This window comes from Homalodisca vitripennis, unplaced genomic scaffold, assembly GCF_021130785.1.
Source record: "Homalodisca vitripennis isolate AUS2020 unplaced genomic scaffold, UT_GWSS_2.1 ScUCBcl_342;HRSCAF=2129, whole genome shotgun sequence".
Classification (NCBI taxonomy): domain Eukaryota; kingdom Metazoa; phylum Arthropoda; class Insecta; order Hemiptera; family Cicadellidae; genus Homalodisca; species Homalodisca vitripennis.
Genome location: NW_025776476.1, coordinates 1 through 25787, shown reverse-complemented (window position 1 = coordinate 25787; position 25787 = coordinate 1). Strand labels below are relative to the sequence as shown.

The following is a 25787-nucleotide window of genomic DNA, read 5'->3' as shown; positions in this document are numbered from 1 at the left end:
TAATCGTTTTAATACGTCTCATTTACAATTTCAAGGTACCTGTACCTAAAAGTAACGAAAAGAAAAGATTATAATGTGTAGAAATCAAATGAATAGTTTAATAATGAAATTCATATTTTCTTATTCCATACATTTTATTTAAATGTTCTCAACTTGGAAAAGTCACTCATTTGTATTAATCATGTAAATTTATGTAAAAGTTTAGATATTTTAAAAGAAAGGTTTCTCACGTTAGTTCATGAACACATATTTATTGCAACACCACATAAATTGTAATGAATAATATTAAACATAATTGGCATAAAAGTTGTGTTCAATATGTCGGTTGATGATATCCATTGTTATTTAAAATTTTAATCAATATAATGAGATGCTATTACAAATAAAATATGTGTTGGTTCATTTGAGGGTGTTGTATTGCCAATCGAACCTATTATTTAAATCCGAGAAGAGAAGAAGAAGAAGGCTATAACAGTGACAATGCAGTCTGCTACTCTCAATCATTCAGACATGACTCTCCGTGTTCAAGCGACTCAGGATGCCACCAAGTGGAATTGGTGTTTAAGCGCAGGTATTTTCGCAATGCTCCAAAGCCTTACTTCTCCGACTCATTGAGAGATACATTGGGACTAGCCGAAGTTACAAATCAAGAAGGGTGCTTTAAGCGAATCTGCAAAGCCGGGCACTTCTTGTTAGCTGTTAAAATGATAACATTGGGAGAGGACGCGATATGCTATGATGGAGAGGCATTCAATCGCCCTGAATTGAAGGCGACAACATTCAAGGTAACAACAGAATAATATAATATAAATAATTCATAAAATAATACCTTTGATTCCGCCCTCAGAGCCATTAAAATCATTTATTTCAGGCACATGAACGGATTACATATATATCATCTAACCTAACCTAACCTAACCTGTATATTACTAATAATAAACTGTATGTATTGTACTAATAATAAACTGTATGTATTGTACAAATAATGAATTGTATATACTGTAGTGATAATAAACTGTATAAACTGTTTGTTCACTTTAATACATTTTTAAGAAACATTTAATTCAAAAGAATTAAAGACAAAGACAAAAGTCTTTAACATTATTTTGGTATGTTTCTACTTTTCCTCATTTTCCTGCACATACAATACATTTGAAACCATTTTTTTTTTATCTAGTACATATTTTTCATTCTCGTGTTAATCCCACCAATAGCTTACCAGTTATGGGACTAACAAGGAAAGCTTTAGGATTGAGTCGATGCTGGGAGACTCGCAATATGGATGGTGGGGCCCAGAAGAAAGCTCAGTGGAGTTTTAGGAGTTTACGATTGGCATAATGAAATATTTTTTGTAAATTTGTTTGATACTAGAAGAATAGTTTTACTGGCATTTGCTTACCACCTTGACTTAAATATCATAAATATTCAAAACTAAACTTACCAAAAGAATTAAATATTAGTATAATAGCGTAATGTGTATAGTCGGCATTTATTACTTACTGACGGAATAAACTGTTAACCAGCATAAAATGTCACATATATGATTTATTAAAATTCCTTTATAATTTTTAAAATCAAGATAACAGATGATCATCTGAATATAATTCTGAAAATGAAGAAGACATGGTAGAATGGATACGGAATCCAGAGGGAACAACAATTAACGAAAATTTAAGTGAAATGGCAAGAGCATTTCTAGATGAAAATTTAATCAGAAAATACGAAAAGCAAATAAAGAAAAAAGGTATAACTAACAATAATTTGTTAAAATTACTACTATAGTAATTATAGTAGGATTTATCTTTATTAAACGGCACAATCACTCATCTTGATAACACAGAGAACAAGAAAAGCACGACCACACTGCTCGGCTGCCAGCGACCAACTGTACACAAGGCGGGGTGTTGGGTCCAGTTGTATTCCTTATTTGTGTAAATGATATGTTGAATATACATCTTAATTCTTCTGTTTTTGCATACGCAGACGACACTGCTCATGTATGTGGGGCATAAAATTAATAGACATTCATTATTTCAAAGATTCAATGATGACTTGCAGAAGATTTCTAATTGGTTAATCAGTAATAGATTGCTTGCAAATGTAAATAAGTCTAAGTGTATTGCATTTTTTTATAATAAAAAAGAAGAAAAGAATATTTGCACGACATGTTTGAATTGCGTTGTCACTCCCATCAACGTATATATAGCTGTGAATGTTTTAGTATAGAAATGGTTGAAAGTGTGAAATATTTAGGTATATATATTGATGAGTATTTGAAGTGGGATATACATGTAAACTATGTAACAAAAAGGGGTGACCAGTTGAAGCAGGTGTATGTGTCTTGGTTTGAGAGTACCATGAGGTATGGGATATTGCATTTTGGAGGTGCATATGCCACTGTTCTAAAACATATTGCAATGATTCAAAGACATGCATTGCGAAATATATACAATGTAAAATATAATGAAAGCATGAGCTACCTTTTTACAGAACACAATATTTTAACTTTCACACAGATTTATAAGTATGCCTCAATTATGTAAGTCGTAAAATCTTTAGAATTACTAAAGTCAACAAAGAATTTTTTAGACAGTGTTTCCTCTATTCTGGACCAAAATTTTTTAACATTTTACCTACAGAAATAAAAGACATAAACAATTTAAAATTATTTCTTCGTAAGTTAAAACAATGGCTTTTTTGAAAACAACAATACAATTTTGTTTAATTTTGTACTAAAGTAAATGCTCCTGTTGTGTTGTACGAATCCTCTTATCTATTTTTTGAAAGTTAAAAAATTTAATCTTTTTGTTTCTTTGGTTAGTTTTATTTACTATTTTTGTTCTTATGTTGTGTATGTCGGCTACTTGATCCTACTCGTTTTACCTTTTTTATTTTATGTTGTTGTGATACTATTACGTTTTTATTCTGTCAGTGATATTGTGTATGATATTCTGCATCTTGTATTGTATAGTATTATAGGTATTTATATTAGGCGCCCAGAGAGTGGCATTCTGGCTGTTTTTTATTAAATTGTTTATTGTGAACTGAACTCACAACAAGTTGTATTATTACTTTGAATTTAATTTACATGCAGCTAACCACATTACTGGCAGCGTGGTTAGCTTATTCTTAAGAAACTTATGTATATTTTTGTATTTTGAAATTTTATGGAAGAATAAATCATTATTTCATTTTCATTATTTCATGTATATCCACAAGAGTTTATTTATGTTCAATCTAAAACCATCCAATAGAACTACCAGATCTAGTAATTATTTTTTGCTCGAGGAACCACTTCTTATCGGGCAGATTATGCGAACGTGCTTACCATCAACAGCACCTATGCAATGGGGAAGGTTGGCATTTTTTTCAAAATCAGAAGCGATGGTTTCAAGATAAACTTTAGTAAATTCAGGTATCCACGCTTTCTTCATAACTAACCAGATGGCTTGGCATACTTCATTTATTATTTTCCTTGCAGTGGAAATCCCAACTCTGAAGGAATAATGTAGGTCGGTAAAGGTGCATCCGCTCGCTAGATACCTGAAAAAATAGTTTAGTAGGAGTATGGTGATTTATGAATATTTTTAAAACAAAAAAACTATTATACCGGTGCATTTGGACATTAACCTGGACAATGAAACAAAAACTGAAATTTGGCGATTTTCAACCAAACGAAACGGATTTGTTCGTAAGAGTCCTCTTGTCAGAGAGTATATTTGTAAAGAAATCCAAGATGCCACATTTTTCCTAAGCGCAGTGTTTACATACTTTCAAAGGTCTGACGATATAATCTTGTGACACGCCAAATTAGTATAGTATTAATAGTATGTGAGACTGGTGCCTTGCATTTCAACATGGATTTCCTGACATTTAAAGCGAAACAAACTATTCCTCCTATACAATAAGATGCTTCGTCACACAGATATTTTATAATATCCTAAATCACGGTCGTTGTCCTCGGTGGCTTTTTCATACTTTGGGTGTGTTGTATGGGATGGTATACCTACCATCTTCACCAAATTTCAGCCTGTTGTTTGAAATCCAGGTTGATGTTTCTTTTGTCCAAATGCCCCGGTCAACTTTTATATTTAATTGTCTCAGGAAAAGAAGTAATAAAGGGATGGGGCAATCTTCGGGACGCATTCTCGAAGTCGAAGAAGAAACTAGCAGAGTGTGAGAAAAGTGGAGCTAGTGCCCATAATATTAGGAAATACATCTACGCTGACCAGATGCAATTTTTAAATAAATTATACCAGTCAAGGGAAGTTGCAGAAAGTTTAGAAGTTAGAACAGACAACAATGAAGACAAAGCTGAAAATAATCTACCCGAAGCCCAACTACTCCCCAAGAAGCCTACGTTGCCCAAACCACGAGAAAACAAAAGACGTCGTCAGCCTGATGAGGTTGAACTAAAAATGATAAAAGCATTAGAAGAACAAAGTCCTCGTATTTCTTTTATTCAAGGATTTGTGCCGCATTTGCACAAGTTCGATGACAGTGAAATTCTTGAATTCCAAATGGGTGATTTGGAAGTAATTAATATAATAAACAATAAACGCAAACACACTGCTCAACCTCAACTACTTCCCCAGCAAATCCTCCTATTATCCGAACAACTATCCCTTTCCACAGTATCAATCATGTAGCAATTTCCAATTGTTTTATCCCAACCAATTCAGCGTAAATAACAGATTCCAATCACAACCACCCCAAATTCATAAATTCCACGAAAATTGAAATCAACATCCACAAACTCCCAATAACAGTGATTCAAACCACCAGCAGGCACGCTCTTCGAAAGGACAGCCACTTGAACATCAACAACAAACCGCTGCACAATACTATCAAGATTTTGGCCACACGTCAGCAACCACATCTCCAGAAAACTATCCATCGGCGAGCCCTTCTCCAGCTGAATCTCCGTATTCAGTAAATTAAATTAATATTCAAAATATAACTTGTGTGATTATTTGTTTTCTACACTTTCTTATAGTAATTTTTATAGTAAGATAAATTTACATGTACTTAATACTTTACAATGCATCAAGGCTTTTATTGTGACGTTTTACTTACCCTAAATGTATAAAATACTCCATTAGTTTGCTGCAGTATAACATAATTATCTGATCAAATTATTATCAGTAATATTGTTTTAATATCTTATTTTTTTATTATAGCGCTTAATATTTCAAGTGAGAAAATATTTACTTTATTTGTTTATAAAACTGATTTATTTTCCTTAAATATGGATTTGTATTAGTTATTAGAAACAAATTACTTATATACTGTATTATGTTATTCGTTGTTATACTATGATATTAAATTGCCTACTATACTTTAAAGTGAATTCTTATTTTATTTTATTTCGACCCTTTTTTACTTAACTTGTATTAAATAGTCCAGTCTATTTTTACCGCACAGTCTATTAAATAGTCTACAGTACCTTGTAGGTACTATAGTAGGTTTAGTGTTACCAATTTTATAGCAAATATAGGTAAAAGTCGTCAAGTTCAGCAACGTAATATGATCGCGTGGACAGTAAAGAAATTCAACTCATGGGGAGGCAATGATGTCCTCCACCTTCTCAGTTTCAGGATTTGGTTGCGACAACATGAAAGGGTGCATGATAGCTTTTGTGAGAAGAATGACTACGAAGTTTACCGGAATAACATGACAATTTAATTTCTTTACTCTTACAACTTAACGACATATTATAGTTAAAAAGACAGCAAAATAAAGGCCGAACATCCTCATAACAAGCCAAGAGAAAATAATAGTTCCCGGAATCCAGAGGGAACAACAATTAACGAAAATTTAAGTGAAATGGCAAGAGCATTTCTAGATGAAATGAAGAAACAAAAATTAATCAGGAAATACGAAAACCAAATAAAGAAAAAAAGGTAATAACTAACAATAATGTTTTTGATGTTTCATCAGAATCGCACATCAAAATTAATGGGCCCGCGTACTCCAATCATAAAACGGCAAATCAAACTACATCCCACGGATTGCTACAAGGGTTGAAATATCCAATAAAACATTTATATTTATTTGTGAGTATGGCCTATGGCCAATTTTGTCTGTCTTTTTTTGTATATTTGAAAACATATTTTTATTCCTCAAACCTATAATGTGCGAAAGTAATGTATTCTATTACTATTACGTCATTATATTACATTTTCAAAATGATATACATAATAAATGTTAAAATTTAATTGGTCACAAGGTGGTATGTGTGGTGCTTCTTACAGAGCATGAACAAGAAAGCGCGGACTCTGGATCAAGTACAGTTGCTACGCCAAAACCCTGCTGCCAGAAGAGTATACAAAATGTGCCAGGCCTTACCTCTATTTCCAGCGCACATGGTCGAGGCAGGGTATAACCATATTGTGAACTACGCCCAGCTGGCGGGCGTCCTCCAAAATCTCCCGGTGTTCCTCAACTATGTGCGTCGTGTGCGGATTACTGGTAAGTTAACATAAAAATTATCGTATTAACAAACGACTCAGTTAAGATGTCCTGTCATTTTAATATTTGACGATTACATTAACATTCTGTAATAAACTAATAATTCTAAAATATAAGATGGTTTGTAAAACAAACAACATTATTCGACAACCAAATTAATCCTCTAGGTGTCGGTGTTGAGTCTTTCTCCGTTTACAAACAGAGGAGACGAACCAACAACGACATGGAGTCCTACTACAAAAAACTGAGAGATACCACGAACACTGCCCATCCGAACGTGTGGATCTACTAATACCTTAGTATTATAAGGGGAATAAATTCAAATATACATGAATTATCCAGATGCAGATGAAAAAGTAGTACGCCATTGTGCTTGTTCTTACAGAGCATGAACAAGAAAGCGCGGACTCTGGGTCACGTACAGTTGCTACGCCAAAACCCTGCTGCCAGGAGAGTATACAAAACGTGCCAGGCCTTTCCTCTACTTCCAGCGCAAATGGTCGAGGCAGGGTATAACCATATTGTGAACTACGCCCAGCTGGCGGGCGTCCTCCAAAATCTCCCGGTGTTCCTCAACTATGTGAGTCGTGTGCGGATGACTGGTAAGTTAACATGAAAATTATCGTATTAACAAACGACTCAATTAAGATGTCCTGTAATTTTAATATTTGACGATTACATTAAAATTCTGTAATAAATTAATAATTCTAAATTATAAGATAGTTTGCAAAACAAACAACATTATTCGACAACCTAATTAATGCTCTAGGTGTCGGTGTTGAGTTTTTCTCCGTTTACAAACAGAGGAGACGAACCAACAACGACATGGAGTCCTACCACAGGAAACAGAGATACCACGAACACTACCCATCCGAACGTGTGGATTTTTACAGTGTTAATTAAAACAGTTTATTTATTTATATTAGATTACATACGTAAAAGTAGTATTTATTAAAACGGTAGTATTAATAATCGAATTTTACAGATGGTCTGAGAGCGCTGGAACATGAGGCTTCAGTGACGTTACATAGAGGCCTCAACGCTGTAAGACCACCTCGTCCGAGAAACTTGTTGTTCGATAGGACAATAAACACTCTGACCACACGGCTAGATAGCGGGCAGTACAGTGTTCGTGAATTTTTGGAGGCGGCTAGTCACTAGCTGGACAACATCCACAACGAAGTCTACAACGTCACAGGCGACGACAAAGAAGCTGGTGGCAGAGCTGCAGTGGAGCAGTGGCAGGAGGAGGTCGTGTCCGTGGCAGCACGCGGGAGACGTGGACTCATCGAGGACTGGATTCTAAAAGCGACGTTCGGGAGTGCCAGTGCTTGTGTTTGTGTGCGGGTAAAAATCTTTTAGGCGTAATAAGTGTCAAGTGCAAAACTCTGACCACACGGGTAGATAGCGGGCAGTACAGTGTTTGTGAATTTTTGGAGGCGGCTAGTCACCAGCTGGACAACATCCACAACGAAGTCTACAACGTCACAGGCGACGACAAAGAAGCTGGTGGCAGAGCTGCAGTGGAGCAGTGGCAGGAGGAGGTCGTGTCCGTGGCAGCACGCGGGAGACGTGGACTCATCGAGGACTGGATTCTAAAAGCGACGTTTGGGAGTGCCAGTGCTTGTGTTTGTGTGCGGGTGAAAATCTTTTAGGCGTAATAAGTGTCAAGTGCAAACTAAATGTAATTTAAGAAAATCTTGTATTTAGTTTTAGGAACGTAGTATTATATATCAAGGTTCATTAATCGTTTTAATACGTCTCATTTACAATTCTAAGGTACCTGTACCTAAAGTAACGAAAAGAAAGATTATAACGTGTAGAAATCAAATGAATAGTTTAATAATGAAATTCATATTTTCTTATTCCATACATTTGATTTAAATGTTCTCAATTTGGAAAAGTCACTATTTTGTATTAATCATGTAAATGTATGTAAATGTTTAGATATTTTAAAAGAAAGTTTTCTCACGTTAGTTTATGAACACATATTTATTGCAACACCACATAAATTGTAATAAATAATATCAAACATAATTGGTAAAAGTTGTGTTCAATATGTCGGTTGATGATATCCAATGTTATTTAAAATTTTAATCAATATAATGTGATACTATTACAAATAAAATATGTGTTGGTTCATTTGAGGGTGTTGTATTGCCAATAGAACCTATTATTTAATTCCGAGAAGAGAAGAAGAAGAAGGCTATAACAGTGACAATTCAGTCTGCTACTCTCAATCATTCAGACATGACTCTCCGTGTTCAAGCGACTCAGGATGTCACCAAGTGGAATTGGTGTTTAAACGCAGGTATTTTCGCAATGCTCCAAAGCCTTACTTCTCCGACTCAGTGAGAGATACATTAGGACTAGCCGAAGTTACAAATAAAGAAGAGTGCTTTAAGCGAATCTGCAAAGCCGGGCACTTCTTTTTAGCTGTTAAAATGATAACTTTGGGAGAGGGCCCGATATGTTATGATGGAGAGGCATTCAATCGCCCTGAATCAATCGCCCTGGCTGTCAATCTCCATAGATTCAAGCGCCCGACCCAAGCTTGGTTCAGACTAAGTACTATCTAACTACTATTCGAAGTAAAAAAATAGTAGTACATCTACAATCTCAGAGGAAGTGACTCGTACAGGATATTTAAAATTTACGGTATTTTATATGTGTATATGTGTTTTAAAAGATCTTAGCACAATAGCCATAGAACTGCAAGTTAATCTACATTCTTAATACTAAAATCATTATTGTTCTAAAAAATAACAACTATACAATTGAAATTATCGAAACTTAATATATCATATAATATGTATGGCATCAATGTCATAACTGAAAAAACAAAATTGAAACGAGACGTGTGGATCTACTAATACCTTAGTATTATAAGGGAAATAAATTCAAATATAGATGAAATATCCAGATGCAGATGAAAAAGTAGTACGGCATTGTGCTTGTTCTTCCAGAGCATGAACAAGAAAGCGCGGACTCTGGGTCACGTACAGTTGCTACGCCAAAACCCTGCTGCCAGAAGAGTATACAAAATGTGCCAGGCCTTGCCTCTACTTCCAGCGCACATGGTCGAGGCAGGGTATAACCATATTGTGAACTACGCCCAGCACGCGGGCGTCCTCCAAAATCTCCCGGTGTTCCTCAACTATGTGCGTCGTGTGCGGATTACTGGTAAGTTAACATGAAAATTATCGTATTAACAAACGACTCAGTTAAGATGTCCTGTAATTTTAACATGTGACAATTACATTAAAATTCTGTAATAAATTAATAATTCTAAATTATAAGATGGTTTGTAAAACAAACAACATTATTCGACAACCAAATTAATCCTCTAGGTGTCGGTGTTGAGTCTTTCTCCGTTTACAAACAGAGGAGACGAACCAACAACGACATGGAGTCCTACTACAAAAAACTGAGAGATACCACGAACACTGCCCATCCGAACGTGTGGATCTACTAATACCTTAGTATTTTGGGACGTTTGGGAGTGCCAGTGCTTGTGTTTGTGTACGGGTGAAAATCTTTTAGGCGTAATAAGTGTCAAGTGCAAACAAAATGTAATTTAAGAAAATCTTGTATTTAGTTTTAGGAACGTAGTATTATATATTAAGGTTCATTAATCGTTTTAATACGTCTCATTTACAATTTCAAGGTACCTGTACCTAAAGTAACGAAAAGAAAAGATTATAATGTGTAGAAATCAAATGAATAGTTTAATAATGAAATTCATATTTTCTTATTCCATACATTTTATTTAAATGTTCTCAACTTGGAAAAGTCACTCATTTGTATTAATCATGTAAATTTATGTAAAAGTTTAGATATTTTAAAAGAAAGGTTTCTCACGTTAGTTCATGAACACATATTTATTGCAACACCACATAAATTGTAATGAATAATATTAAACATAATTGGCATAAAAGTTGTGTTCAATATGTCGGTTGATGATATCCATTGTTATTTAAAATTTTAATCAATATAATGAGATGCTATTACAAATAAAATATGTGTTGGTTCATTTGAGGGTGTTGTATTGCCAATCGAACCTATTATTTAAATCCGAGAAGAGAAGAAGAAGAAGGCTATAACAGTGACAATGCAGTCTGCTACTCTCAATCATTCAGACATGACTCTCCGTGTTCAAGCGACTCAGGATGCCACCAAGTGGAATTGGTGTTTAAGCGCAGGTATTTTCGCAATGCTCCAAAGCCTTACTTCTCCGACTCATTGAGAGATACATTGGGACTAGCCGAAGTTACAAATCAAGAAGGGTGCTTTAAGCGAATCTGCAAAGCCGGGCACTTCTTGTTAGCTGTTAAAATGATAACATTGGGAGAGGACGCGATATGCTATGATGGAGAGGCATTCAATCGCCCTGAATTGAAGGCGACAACATTCAAGGTAACAACAGAATAATATAATATAAATAATTCATAAAATAATACCTTTGATTCCGCCCTCAGAGCCATTAAAATCATTTATTTCAGGCACATGAACGGATTACATATATATCATCTAACCTAACCTAACCTAACCTGTATATTACTAATAATAAACTGTATGTATTGTACTAATAATAAACTGTATGTATTGTACTAATAATAAACTGTATGTATTGTACAAATAATGAATTGTATATACTGTAGTGATAATAAACTGTATAAACTGTTTGTTCACTTTAATACATTTTTAAGAAACATTTAATTCAAAAGAATTAAAGACAAAGACAAAAGTCTTTAACATTATTTTGGTATGTTTCTACTTTTCCTCATTTTCCTGCACATACAATACATTTGAAACCATTTTTTTTATCTAGTACATATTTTTCATTCTCGTGTTAATCCCACCAATAGCTTACCAGTTATGGGACTAACAAGGAAAGCTTTTGGATTGAGTCGATGCTGGGAGACTCGCAATATGGATGGTGGGGCCCAGAAGAAAGCTCAGTGGAGTTTTAGGAGTTTACGATTGGCATAATGAAATATTTTTTGTAAATTTGTTTGATACTAGAAGAATAGTTTTACTGGCATTTGCTTACCACCTTGACTTAAATATCATAAATATTCAAAACTAAACTTACCAAAAGAATTAAATATTAGTATAATAGCGTAATGTGTATAGTCGGCATTTATTACTTACTGACGGAATAAACTGTCAACCAGCATAAAATGTCACATATATGATTTATTAAAATTCCTTTATAATTTTTAAAATCAAGATAACAGATGATCATCTGAATATAATTCTGAAAATGAAGAAGACATGGTAGAATGGATTCGGAATCCAGAGGGAACAACAATTAACGAAAATTTAAGTGAAATGGCAAGAGCATTTCTAGATGAAAATTTAATCAGAAAATACGAAAAGCAAATAAAGAAAAAAGGTATAACTAACAATAATTTGTTAAAATTACTACTATAGTAATTATAGTAGGATTTATCTTTATTAAACGGCACAATCACTCATCTTGATAACACAGAGAACAAGAAAAGCACGACCACACTGCTCGGCTGCCAGCGACCAACTGTACACAAGGCGGGGTGTTGGGTCCAGTTGTATTCCTTATTTGTGTAAATGATATGTTGAATATACATCTTAATTCTTCTGTTTTTGCATACGCAGACGACACTGCTCATGTATGTGAGGCTTAAAATTAATAGACATTCATTATTTCAAAGATTCAATGATGACTTGCAGAAGATTTCTAATTGGTTAATCAGTAATAGATTGCTTGCAAATGTAAATAAGTCTAAGTGTATTGCATTTTTTTATAATAAAAAAGAAGAAAAGAATATTTGCACGACATGTTTGAATTGCGTTGTCACTCCCATCAACGTATATATATAGCTGTGAATGTTTTAGTATAGAAATGGTTGAAAGTGTGAAATATTTAGGTATATATATTGATGAGTATTTGAAGTGGGATATACATGTAAACTATGTAACAAAAAGGGGTGACCAGTTGAAGCAGGTGTATGTGTCTTGGTTTGAGAGTACCATGAGGTATGGGATATTGCATTTTGGAGGTGCATATGCCACTGTTCTAAAACATATTGCAATGAGTCAAAGACATGCATTGCGAAATATATACAATGTAAAATATAATGAAAGCATGAGCTACCTTTTTACAGAACACAATATTTTAACTTTCACACAGATTTATAAGTATGCCTCAATTATGTATATCCACAAGAGTTTATTTATGTTCAATCTAAAACCATCCAATAGAACTACCAGATCTAGTAATTATTTTTTGCTCGAGGAACCACTTCTTATCGGGCAGATTATGCGAACGTGCTTACCATCAACAGCACCTATGCAATGGGGAAGGTTGGCATTTTTTTCAAAATCAGAAGCGATGGTTTCAAGATAAACTTTAGTAAATTCAGGTATCCACGCTTTCTTCATAACTAACCAGATGGCTTGGCATACTTCATTTATTATTTTCCTTGCAGTGGAAATCCCAACTCTGAAGGAATAATGTAGGTCGGTAAAGGTGCATCCGCTCGCTAGATACCTGAAAAAATAGTTTAGTAGGAGTATGGTGATTTATGAATATTTTTAAAACAAAAAAACTATTATACCGGTGCATTTGGACATTAACCTGGACAATGAAACAAAAACTGAAATTTGGCGATTTTCAACCAAACGAAACGGATTTGTTCGTAAGAGTCCTCTTGTCAGAGAGTATATTTGTAAAGAAATCCAAGATGCCACATTTTCCTAAGCGCAGTGTTTACATACTTTCAAAGGTCTGACGATATAATCTTGTGACACGCCAAATTAGTATAGTATTAATAGTATGTGAGACTGGTGCCTTGCATTTCAACATGGATTTCCTGACATTTAAAGCGAAACAAACTATTCCTCCTATACAATAAGATGCTTCGTCACACAGATATTTTATAATATCCTAAATCACGGTCGTTGTCCTCGGTGGCTTTTTCATACTTTGGGTGTGTTGTATGGGATGGTATACCTACCATCTTCACCAAATTTCAGCCTGTTGTTTGAAATCCAGGTTGATGTTTCTTTTGTCCAAATGCCCCGGTCAACTTTTATATTTAATTGTCTCAGGAAAAGAAGTAATAAAGGGATGGGGCAATCTTCGGGACGCATTCTCGAAGTCGAAGAAGAAACTAGCAGAGTGTGAGAAAAGTGGAGCTAGTGCCCATAATATTAGGAAATACATCTACGCTGACCAGATGCAATTTTTAAATAAATTATACCAGTCAAGGGAAGTTGCAGAAAGTTTAGAAGTTAGAACAGACAACAATGAAGACAAAGCTGAAAATAATCTACCCGAAGCCCAACTACTCCCCAAGAAGCCTACGTTGCCCAAACCACGAGAAAACAAAAGACGTCGTCAGCCTGATGAGGTTGAACTAAAAATGATAAAAGCATTAGAAGAACAAAGTCCTCGTATTTCTTTTATTCAAGGATTTGTGCCGCATTTGCACAAGTTCGATGACAGTGAAATTCTTGAATTCCAAATGGGTGATTTGGAAGTAATTAATATAATAAACAATAAACGCAAACACACTGCTCAACCTCAACTACTTCCCCAGCAAATCCTCCTATTATCCGAACAACTATCCCTTTCCACAGTATCAATCATGTAGCAATTTCCAATTGTTTTATCCCAACCAATTCAGCGTAAATAACAGATTCCAATCACAACCACCCCAAATTCATAAATTCCACGAAAATTGAAATCAACATCCACAAACTCCCAATAACAGTGATTCAAACCACCAGCAGGCACGCTCTTCGAAAGGACAGCCACTTGAACATCAACAACAAACCGCTGCACAATACTATCAAGATTTTGGCCACACGTCAGCAACCACATCTCCAGAAAACTATCCATCGGCGAGCCCTTCTCCAGCTGAATCTCCGTATTCAGTAAATTAAATTAATATTCAAAATATAACTTGTGTGATTATTTGTTTTCTACACTTTCTTATAGTACTTTTTATAGTAAGATAAATTTACATGTACTTAATACTTTACAATGCATCAAGGCTTTTATTGTGACGTTTTACTTACCCTAAATGTATAAAACACTCCATTAGTTTGCTGTAGTATAAAATAATTATCTGATCAAATTATTATCAGTAATATTGTTTTAATATCTTATTTTTTTATTATAGCGCTTAATATTTCAAGTGAGAAAATATTTACTTTATTTGTTTATAAAACTGATTTATTTTCCTTAAATATGGATTTGTATTAGTTATTAGAAACAAATTACTTATATACTGTATTATGTTATTCGTTGTTATACTATGATATTAAATTGCCTACTATACTTTAAAGTGAATTCTTATTTTATTTTATTTCGACCCTTTTTTACTTAACTTGTATTATATAGTCCAGTCTATTTTTACCGCACAGTCTATTAAATAGTCTACTGTACCTTGTAGGTACTATAGTAGGTTTAGTGTTACCAATTTTATAGCAAATATAGGTAAAAGTCGTCAAGTTCAGCAACGTAATATGATCGCGTGGACAGTAAAGAAATTCAACTCATGGGGAGGCAATGATGTCCTCCACCTTCTCAGTTTCAGGATTTGGTTGCGACAACATGAAAGGGTGCATGATAGCTTTTGTGAGAAGAATGACTACGAAGTTTACCGGAATAACATGACAATTTAATTTCTTTACTCTTACAACTTAACGACATATTATAGTTAAAAAGACAGCAAAATAAAGGCCGAACATCCTCATAACAAGCCAAGAGAAAATAATAGTTCCCGGAATCCAGAGGGAACAACAATTAACGAAAATTTAAGTGAAATGGCAAGAGCATTTCTAGATGAAATGAAGAAACAAAAATTAATCAGGAAATACGAAAACCAAATAAAGAAAAAAAGGTAATAACTAACAATAATGTTTTTGATGTTTCATCAGAATCGCACATCAAAATTAATGGGCCCGCGTACTCCAATCATAAAACGGCAAATCAAACTACATCCCACGGATTGCTACAAGGGTTGAAATATCCAATAAAACATTTATATTTATTTGTGAGTATGGCCTATGGCCAATTTTGTCTGTCTTTTTTTGTATATTTGAAAACATATTTTTATTCCTCAAACCTATAATGTGCGAAAGTAATGTATTCTATTACTATTACGTCATTATATTACATTTTCAAAATGATATACATAATAAATGTTAAAATTTAATTGGTCACAAGGTGGTATGTGTGGTGCTTCTTACAGAGCATGAACAAGAAAGCGCGGACTCTGGATCAAGTACAGTTGCTACGCCAAAACCCTGCTGCCAGAAGAGTATACAAAATGTGCCAGGCCTTACCTCTATTTCCAGCGCACATGGTCGAGGCAGGGTATGACCATATTGTGAACTACGCCCAGCAGGCGGGCGTCCTCCAAAATCTCCCGGTGTTCCTCAACTACTGTATGTGCACCGTGCGTGCATTACTGGTAAGTTAAAATGAAAATTATCGTATTAACAAACGACTCAGTTAAGATGTCCTGTAATTTAATATTTGACGATTACATTACAATTCTGTAATAAAGTAATAATTCTAAATTATAAGATGGTTTGTTTCTAAAAAACAAACAACATTATTCGACAACCTAATTAATCCTCTAGGTGTCGATGTTGAGTCTTTCTCCGTTTACAAACAGAGGAGACGAACCAACAACGACATGGAGTCCTACCACAGGAAACTGAGAGATACCACGAACACTGAACAGATTAAAAATATGGTTGTTTACTCAGCAGAATTTTATTTATTTTTAATTGTAGTCTCCCTGGTCTGTGTGTACAGTTGGTAAGTGAGAAAATTTTTTTTCCTTTTCATAAATTGTGTGTAGTATTAGTAAATGTGTAATAAAAATAAACAGTAAATGCTTTAGTGAATGATTTCATTTGTATAATATGTATTGTGCAGTGTTAAGTTGGTCAGCTGTGTCTGACAGACGTCACAGAGAGCCGGCTCAGGTGTTTTATAATTTTGAACTCTGGACTGTAGCTAATAATGTTTTCATTCTATTATCACGGGCCACACTACTTGAAACGGTGGTCGGTTAATTCCCAAGTATCGTGTAACCTTGTAATATTTCTAGATATTGTTTGATGGAATAAATCATTTATTCATTATTCATTTATTAATAATCAATGCTCAAAGAAAAGAAACTTGTGTCTTCGGTAAGTCATACAATCTTGTTTACGATTATATTGTTACAGCTCTTACTGAAGTCCGCCTAAATGTCTAAAGGATCAATTTAAAGACTATCCATCCTTCTTTCAGTACTTTGTATAGTAAGATACATTTACATGTACTTATACTAAACAGAAGTCTTACTTTATTATTCTACGTAACAGCTATAAAATAGTGTTGATACTCGAAGTTAAAATTAACGTAGACATTTAGTTAATTATTTCGTCGTCGACCGCTGGCCTACTTCGATGTGAAACAATCATTGCAGAGAGAGAGAGAGAGAGAGACGGAAATTTTTTTTAAATTTATTTTATAATTATTTGTGGCATACTATTTTATAAACCAAAATGTTTTTACGTATATAATGTGATAAAATTGTTTGTCCCCATATAAAAAACTATAAATGATTTGTGTACATAATAAAACAATTATACTCATGATTTTTCAGAAAATCATCGTTATAATTTAACGTTTACAATTTGATCAATCAAAATGTTATTACGTATATAATGTAGGAGTTTTTGATTCCGGACTCAGAATCAGAATCCGAGAGTGGATATTTGACACAAGACGAAGAAGACGAATTCGATTTGCGTGGTGGTGGCTGGAACGGCTGGAGAGAGTTCTAGGATAACGGCTACTAGACTTCCAAAAAGGGTGAGTTATTTTTATTGTTGTCTCCGGTTATCATTAACAGATCACTACATTTCACTGTGATGATGTTTTCGTCTCTAGTTCACCAAATACCTCCTTTAGACTGCTGACGATACGAAAATCTTGTATTTAATTTTAGGAACGTAGTATTATACATTAGGGTTCATTAATCATTTTAATACGTCTCATTTACAATTCCAAGGTACCTGTACCTTAAAGTAACGAAAAGAAAAGATTATAATGTGTAGAAATCAAATGAATAGTTTAATATTGAAATTCGTATTTTCTTATTCCATACATTTTATTTAAATGTTCTCAATTTGGAAAAGTCCACTCATTTGTATTAATCATGTAAATGTATGTAAATGTTTAGATATTTTAAAAGAAAGTTTTCTAACGTTAGTTCATGAACACATATTTATTGCAACACCACATAAATTGTAATGAATAATATTAAAACATAATTGGTTATAACAGTTGTGTTCAATATGTCGGTTGATGATATCCATTGTTATTTAAAATTTTAATCAATATAATGAAGATGCTATCACAAATAAAATATGTGTTCGTTCATTTGAGAGTGTTGTATTGCCAATCGAACCTATTATTTAAATCCGAGAAGAGAAGAAGAAGAAGGCTATAACAGTGACAATGCAGTCTGCTACTCTCAATCATTCAGACAATGACTCTCCGTGTTCAGGCGACTCAGGATGTCACCAAGTGGGAATTGGTGTTTAAGCGCAGGTATTTTCGCAATGCTCCAAAGCCTTACTTCTCCGACTCAGTGAGAGATACATTGGGACTAGCCGAAGTTACAAATAAAGAGAAGAGTGCTTTAGCGAATCTGCAAAGCCGGGCACTTCTTTTTAGCTGTTAAAATGATAACTTTGGGAGAGGGCCCGATATGCTATGATGGAGAGGCATTCAATCGCCCTGAATGGAAGGCTGCCAATCTCCATAGACTCAAGCGCACGCCCGACCCAAGGCTAAAGTACTATCTAACTACTATTAGAAGTAAAAAAAAATAGTAGTACATCTACAATCTCAGAGGAAGTGACTCGTACAGTAGGAAGTGACTGGTATCCCTCAGTAATAAACTTGCGACTTCGAAAAGGCATTTACAATTGCCTTAAGAAGAGCATGGCCAGAAAGCTGAGTACGGATTGCTGGTTTCACTCGGCAAATGTAAGATTTTAATTTTATAACATTTATACATCAATATGAATGGCAACTGTTTATTATATATAATTTAATAATAACTGTAAGTGTAACAATAACAAACATTATATTGGTTTATAACATCATAAATGTATGTCATCAATGTTATAACTGAAAACAACAAAATTGAAACGAGACGTATTCTCTACTAATACCTTAGTATTATAAGGGGAAATAAATTCAAATATAAATTAGATATCCAGATGCAGATGAAAAAGTAGTACGCCATTGTGCTTGTTCTTACAGAGCATGAACAAGAAAGCGCGGACTCTGGGTCACGTACAGTTGCTACGCCAAAACCCTGCTGCCAGGAGAGTATACAAAACGTGCCAGGCCTTTCCTCTACTTCCAGCGCAAATGGTCGAGGCAGGGTATAACCATATTGTGAACTACGCCCAGCTGGCGGGCGTCCTCCAAAATCTCCCGGTGTTCCTCAACTATGTGAGTCGTGTGCGGATGACTGGTAAGTTAACATGAAAATTATCGTATTAACAAACGACTCAATTAAGATGTCCTGTAATTTTAATATTTGACGATTACATTAAAATTCTGTAATAAATTAATAATTCTAAATTATAAGATAGTTTGCAAAACAAACAACATTATTCGACAACCTAATTAATGCTCTAGGTGTCAGTGTTGAGTTTTTCTCCGTTTACAAACAGAGGAGACGAACCAACAACGACATGGAGTCCTACCACAGGAAACAGAGATACCACGAACACTACCCATCCGAACGTGTGGATTTTTACAGTGTTAATTAAAACAGTTTATTTATTTATATTAGATTACATACGTAAAAGTAGTATTTATTAAAACGGTAGTATTAATAATCGAATTTTACAGATGGTCTGAGAGCGCTGGAACATGAGGCTTCAGTGACGTTACATAGAGGCCTCAACGCTGTAAGACCACCTCGTCCGAGAAACTTGTTGTTCGATAGGACAATAAACACTCTGACCACACGGCTAGATAGCGGGCAGTACAGTGTTCGTGAATTTTTGGAGGCGGCTAGTCACTAGCTGGACAACATCCACAACGAAGTCTACAACGTCACAGGCGACGACAAAGAAGCTGGTGGCAGAGCTGCAGTGGAGCAGTGGCAGGAGGAGGTCGTGTCCGTGGCAGCACGCGGGAGACGTAGACATATCGAGGACTGGATTCTAAAAGCGACGTTCGGGAGTGCCAGTGCTTGTGTTCGTGTGCGGGTGAAAATCTTTTAGGCGTAATAAGTGTCAAGTGCAAACAAAATGTAATTTAAGAAAATCTTGTATTTAGTTTTAGGAACGTAGTATTATATATCAAGGTTCATTAATCGTTTTAATACGTCTCATTTACAATTCCAAGTTACCTGTACCTAAAGTAACAAAAAGAAAAGATTATAACGTGTAGAAATCAAATGAATAGTTTAATAATGAAATTCATATTTTCTTATTCCATACATTTGATTTAAATGTTCTCAATTTGGAACAATGCGAACGTGTGGATCTACTAATACCTTAGTAGTATTATAAGGGAAATAAATTCAAATATAAATGAAATATCCAGATGCAGATGAAAAAGTAGTATGCCGTTGTGCTTGTTCTTATAGAGCATGAACAAGAAAGCGCAGACTCTGGGTCACGTACAGTTGCTACGCCAAAACCCTGCTGCCAGAAGAGTATACAAAATGTACCAGGCCTTGCCTCTACTTCCAGCGCACATGGTCGAGGCAGGGTATAACCATATTGTGAACTACGCCCAGCTGGCGGGCGTCCTCCAAAATCTCCCGCTGTTCCTCAACTATGTGCGTCGTGTGCGGATTACTGGTAAGTTAACATGAAAATTATCGTATTAACAAACGACTCAGTTAAGATGTCCTGTAATTTTAATATTTGACGATTACATTAAAATTCTGTAATAAATTAATAATTCTAAATTATAAGATGGTTTGTAAAACAAACAACATTATTCGACAACCTAATTAATGCTCTAGGTGTCGGTGTTGAGTTTTTCTCCGTTTACAAACAGAGGAGACGAACCAACAACGACATGGAGTCCTACCACAGGAAACAGAGATACCACGAACACTACCCATCCGAACGTGTGGATTTTTACAGTGTTAATTAAAACAGTTTATTTATTTATATTAGATTACATACGTAAAAGTAGTATTTATTAAAACGGTAGTATTAATAATCGAATTTTACCGATGGTCTGAGAGCGCTGGAACATGAGGCTTCAGTGACGTTACATAGAGGCCTCAACGCTGTAAGACCACCTCGTCCGAGAAACTTGTTGTTCGATAGGACAATAAACACTCTGACCACACGGCTAGATAGCGGGCAGTACAGTGTTCGTGAATTTTTGGAGGCGGCTAGTCACTAGCTGGACAACATCCACAACGAAGTCTACAACGTCACAGGCCACGACAAAGAAGCTGGTGGCAGAGCTGCAGTGGAGTCAGTGGCAGGAGGAGGTCGTGTCCGTGGCAGCACGCGGAGACGTGGACATATCGAGGACTGGATTCTAAAAGCGACGTTCGGGAGTGCCAGTGCTTGTGTTTGTGTGCGGGTAAAAATCTTTTAGGCGTAATAAGTGTCAAGTGCAAAACTCTGACCACACGGGTAGATAGCGGGCAGTACAGTGTTTGTGGAATTTTTGGAGGCGGCTAGTCACCAGCTGGACAACATCCACAACGAAGTCTACAACGTCACAGGCGACGACAAAGAAGCTGGTGACAGAGCTGCAGTGGAGCAGTGGCAGGAGGAGGTCGTGTCCGTGGCAGGACGCGGGAGACGTGGACTCATCGAGGACTGGATTCTAAAAGCGACGTTTGGGAGTGCCAGTGCTTGTGTTTGTGTGCGGGTGAAAATCTTTTAGGCGTAATAAGTGTCAAGTGCAAACAAAATGTAATTTAAGAAAATCTTGTATTTAGTTTTAGGAACGTAGTATTATATATCAAGGTTCATTAATCGTTTTAATACGTCTCATTTACAATTCTAAGGTACCTGTACCTAAAGTAACGAAAAGAAAGATTATAACGTGTAGAAATCAAATGAATAGTTTAATAATGAAATTCATATTTTCTTATTCCATACATTTGATTTAAATGTTCTCAATTTGGAAAAGTCCACTATTTTGTATTAATCATGTAAATGTATGTAAATGTTTAGATATTTTAAAAGAAAGTTTTCTCACGTTAGTTTATGAACACATATTTATTGCAACACCACATAAATTGTAATAAATAATATCAAACATAATTGGTAAAAGTTGTGTTCAATATGTCGGTTGATGATATCCAATGTTATTTAAAATTTTAATCACTATAATGTGATACTATTACAAATAAAATATGTGTTGGTTCATTTGAGGGTGTTGTATTGCCAATAGAACCTATTATTTAATTCCGAGAAGAGAAGAAGAAGAAGGCTATAACAGTGACAATTCAGTCTGCTACTCTCAATCATTCAGACATGACTCTCCGTGTTCAAGCGACTCAGGATGTCACCAAGTGGAATTGGTGTTTAAACGCAGGTATTTTCGCAATGCTCCAAAGCCTTACTTCTCCGACTCAGTGAGAGATACATTAGGACTAGCCGAAGTTACAAATAAAGAAGAGTGCTTTAAGCGAATCTGCAAAGCCGGGCACTTCTTTTTAGCTGTTAAAATGATAACTTTGGGAGAGGGCCCGATATGTTATGATGGAGAGGCATTTCAATCGCCCTGAATCAAGGCTGTCAATCTCCATAGATTCAAGCGCCCGACCCAAGCTTGGTTCAGACTAAGTACTATCTAACTACTATTCGAAGTAAAAAAATAGTAGTACATCTACAATCTCAGAGGAAGTGACTCGTACAGGATATTTAAAATTTACGGTATTTTATATGTGTATATGTGTTTTAAAAAGATCTTAGCACAATAGCCATAGAACTGCAAGTTAATCTACATTCTTAATACTAAAAATCATTATTGTTCTAAAAATATAACAACTATACAATTGAAAATTATCGAAACTTAATATATCATATAATATGTATGGCATCAATGTCATAACTGAAAAAAACAAAATTGAAACGAGACGTGTGGATCTACTAATACCTTAGTATTATAAGGGAAATAAATTCAAATATAGATGAAATATCCAGATGCAGATGAAAAAGTAGTACGGCATTGTGCTTGTTCTTCCAGAGCATGAACAAGAAAGCGCGGACTCTGGGTCACGTACAGTTGCTACGCCAAAAAACCCTGCTGCCAGAAGAGTATACAAAATGTGCCAGGCCTTGCCTCTACTTCCAGCGCACATGGTCGAGGCAGGGTATAACCATATTGTGAACTACGCCCAGCACGCGGGCGTCCTCCAAAATCTACCCGGTGTTCCTCAACTATGTGCGTCGTGTGCGGATTACTGGTAAGTTAACATGAAAATTATCGTATTAACAAACGACTCAGTTAAGATGTCCTGTAATTTTAACATGTGACAATTACATTAAAATTCTGTAATAAATTAATAATTCTAAATTATAAGATGGTTTGTAAAACAAACAACATTATTCGACAACCAAATTAATCCTCTAGGTGTCGGTGTTGAGTCTTTCTCCGTTTACAAACAGAGGAGACGAACCAACAACGACATGGAGTCCTACTACAAAAAACTGAGAGATACCACGAACACTGCCCATCCGAACGTGTGGATCTACTAATACCTTAGTATTTTGGGACGTTTGGGAGTGCCAGTGCTTGTGTTTGTGTACGGGTGAAAATCTTTTAGGCGTAATAAGTGTCAAGTGCAAACAAAATGTAATTTAAGAAAATCTTGTATTTAGTTTTAGGAACGTAGTATTATATATTAAGGTTCATTAATCGTTTTAATACGTCTCATTTACAATTTCAAGGTACCTGTACCTAAAGTAACCGAAAAGAAAAGATTATAATGTGTAGAAATCAAATGAATAGTTTAATAATGAAATTCATATTTTCTTATTCCATACATTTTATTTAAATGTTCTCAACTTGGAAAAAGTCACTCATTTGTATTAATCATGTAAATTTATGTAAAAGTTTAGATATTTTAAAAGAAAGGTTTCTCACGTTAGTTCATGAACACATATTTATTGCAACACCACATAAATTGTAATGAATAATATTAAACATAATTGGCATAAGAGTTGTGTTCAATATGTCGGTTGATGATATCCATTGTTATTTAAAATTTTAATCAATATAATGAGATGCTATTACAAATAAAATATGTGTTGGTTCATTTGAGGGTGTTGTATTGCCAATCGAACCTATTATTTAAATCCGAGAAGAGAAGAAGAAGAAGGCTATAACAGTGACAATGCAGTCTGCTACTCTCAATCATTCAGACATGACTCTCCGCGTTCAAGCGATCAGGATGTCACCAAGTGGAATTGGTGTTTTAAACGCAGGTATTTTCGCAATGCTCCAAAGCCTTACTTCTCCGACTCATTGAGAGATACATTGGGACTAGCCGAAGTTACAAATCAAGAAGGGTGCTTTAAGCGAATCTGCAAAGCCGGGCACTTCTTGTTAGCTGTTAAAATGATAACATTGGGAGAGGACGCGATATGCTATGATGGAGAGGCATTCAATCGCCCTGAATTGAAGGCGACAACATTCAAGGTAACAACAGAATAATATAATATAAATAATTCATAAAATAATACCTTTGATTCCGCCCTCAGAGCATTTAAAATCATTTATTTTAGGCACATGAACGGATTACATATATATATCATCTAACCTAACCTAACCTAACCTGTATATTACTAATAATTAAACTGTATGTATTGTACTAATAATAAACTGTATGTATTGTACTAATAATAAACTGTATGTATTGTACAAATAATGAATTGTATATAATGTAGTGATAATAAACTGTATAAACTGTTTGTTCACTTTAATACATTTTTAAGAAACATTTAATTCAAAAGAATTAAAGACAAAGACAAAAGTCTTTAACATTATTTTGGTATGTTTCTACTTTTCCCTCATTTTCCTGCACATACAATACATTTGAAACCATTTTTTTTATCTAGTACATATTTTTTCATTCTCGTGTTAATCCACACCAATAGCTTACCAGTTATGGGACTAACAAGGAAAGCTTTTGGATTGAGTCGGTGCTGGGAGACTCGCAATATGGATGGTGGGGCCCAGAAGAAAGCTCAGTGGAGTTTTAGGAGTTTTACGATTGGCATAATGAAATATTTTTTGTAAATTTGTTTGATACTAGAAGAAGAATAGTTTTACTGGCATTTGCTTACCACCTTGACCTTAAATATTATAAATATTCAAAACTAAACTTACCAAAAGAATTAAATATTAGTATAATAGCGTAATGTGTATAGTCGGCATTTATTACTTACTGACGGAATAAACTGTCAACCAGCATAAAATGTCACATATATGATTTATTTAAAATTCCCTTTATAATTTTTAAAATCAAGATAACAGATGATCATCTGAATATAATTCTGAAAATGAAGAAGACATGGTAGAATGGATTCGGAATCCAGAGGGAACAACAATTAACGAAAATTTAAGTGAAATGGCAAGAGCATTTCTAGATGAAAATTTAATCAGAAAATACGAAAAGCAAAATAAAGAAAAAAGGTATAACTAACAATAATTTGTTAAAATTACTACTATAGTAATTATAGTAGGATTTATCTTTATTAAACGGCACAATCACTCATCTTGATAACACAGAGAACAAGAAAAGCACGACCACACTGCTCGGCTGCCAGCGACCAACTGTACACAAGGCGGGGTGGTTGGGTCCAGTTGTATTCCTTATTTTGTGTAAATGGATATGTTTGAATATACATCTTAATTCTTCTGTTTTTTGCATACGCAGACGACACTGCTCATGTATGTGAGGCTTTAAAATTAATAGACATTCATTATTTCAAAGATTCAATGATGACTTGCAGAAGATTTCTAATTGGTTAATCAGTAATAGATTGCTTGCAAATGTTAAATAAGTCTAAGTGTATTGCATTTTTTTTATAATAAAAAAGAAGAAAAGAATATTTGCACCGACATGTTTGAATTGCGTTGTCACTCCCATCAACGTATATATATAGCTGTGAATGTTTTAGTATAGAAATGGTTGAAAGTGTGAAATATTTAGGTATATATATTGATGAGTATTTGAAGTGGGATATACATGTAAACTATGTAACAAAAGGGGTGACCAGTTGAAGCAGGTGTATGAGTTTGGTTT

General features: G+C 34.7%; 2 pseudogenes; both read left to right on the top strand.

Annotated features, from left to right (window-relative positions):
• Nucleotides 1-3807: 3807 nt before the first annotated feature.
• LOC124370619 lies at nt 3808-5048 on the top strand (annotated as a pseudogene).
• Nucleotides 5049-13066: 8018 nt separating this feature from the next.
• Nucleotides 13067-14441, top strand: LOC124370622 (annotated as a pseudogene).
• The last annotated feature ends 11346 nt before the right edge of the window (nt 14442-25787 follow it).